A 357-nucleotide genomic window follows, 5' to 3' on the forward strand; every position below is an offset into this window, starting at 1 on the left:
GAACCCCCGGGCTCAGGCAATCCACTCACCTCAGCCTCCCAAAGGCGCGGGATGACAGGCTGAGCTACAAGCCCGGCCGTTATTGTTACTGATTTTCATTTAATTCCATTGCAGTTGGAGGACATATTCCTTAACATTATTTTTAAACATTTTAACTTTTTTTTTTTGGCCTCTGAACTTTTTATTGGCTTCCTGCTTCCCCGAAGGGCACCCTGCTCCCGCCGCCTCAATGCCTCATAACTTTGGTGTCATTGGTCTCAGACACTAATTTGCCATCCACTATCTTGCAGGTGGTCTTTTGGATGGTCTGGATGGAGCTGCTGCTGTCCAGGCCATCACTGAGACTGAAGTCCTCTC

The 357-nt window shown here is 48.5% G+C and overlaps 1 pseudogene; it reads right to left on the reverse strand.

The window, feature by feature from the left end:
* Window positions 1-226: 226 nt before the first annotated feature.
* The window catches only part of LOC110596023, an 11,544-nt pseudogene continuing 11,413 nt past the window's right edge, over window positions 227-357 (reverse strand).

This window comes from Carlito syrichta, unplaced genomic scaffold (genome assembly GCF_000164805.1).
Source record: "Carlito syrichta isolate Samal-C Ts95f unplaced genomic scaffold, Tarsius_syrichta-2.0.1 Scaffold305768, whole genome shotgun sequence".
Lineage (NCBI taxonomy): Eukaryota > Metazoa > Chordata > Mammalia > Primates > Tarsiidae > Carlito > Carlito syrichta.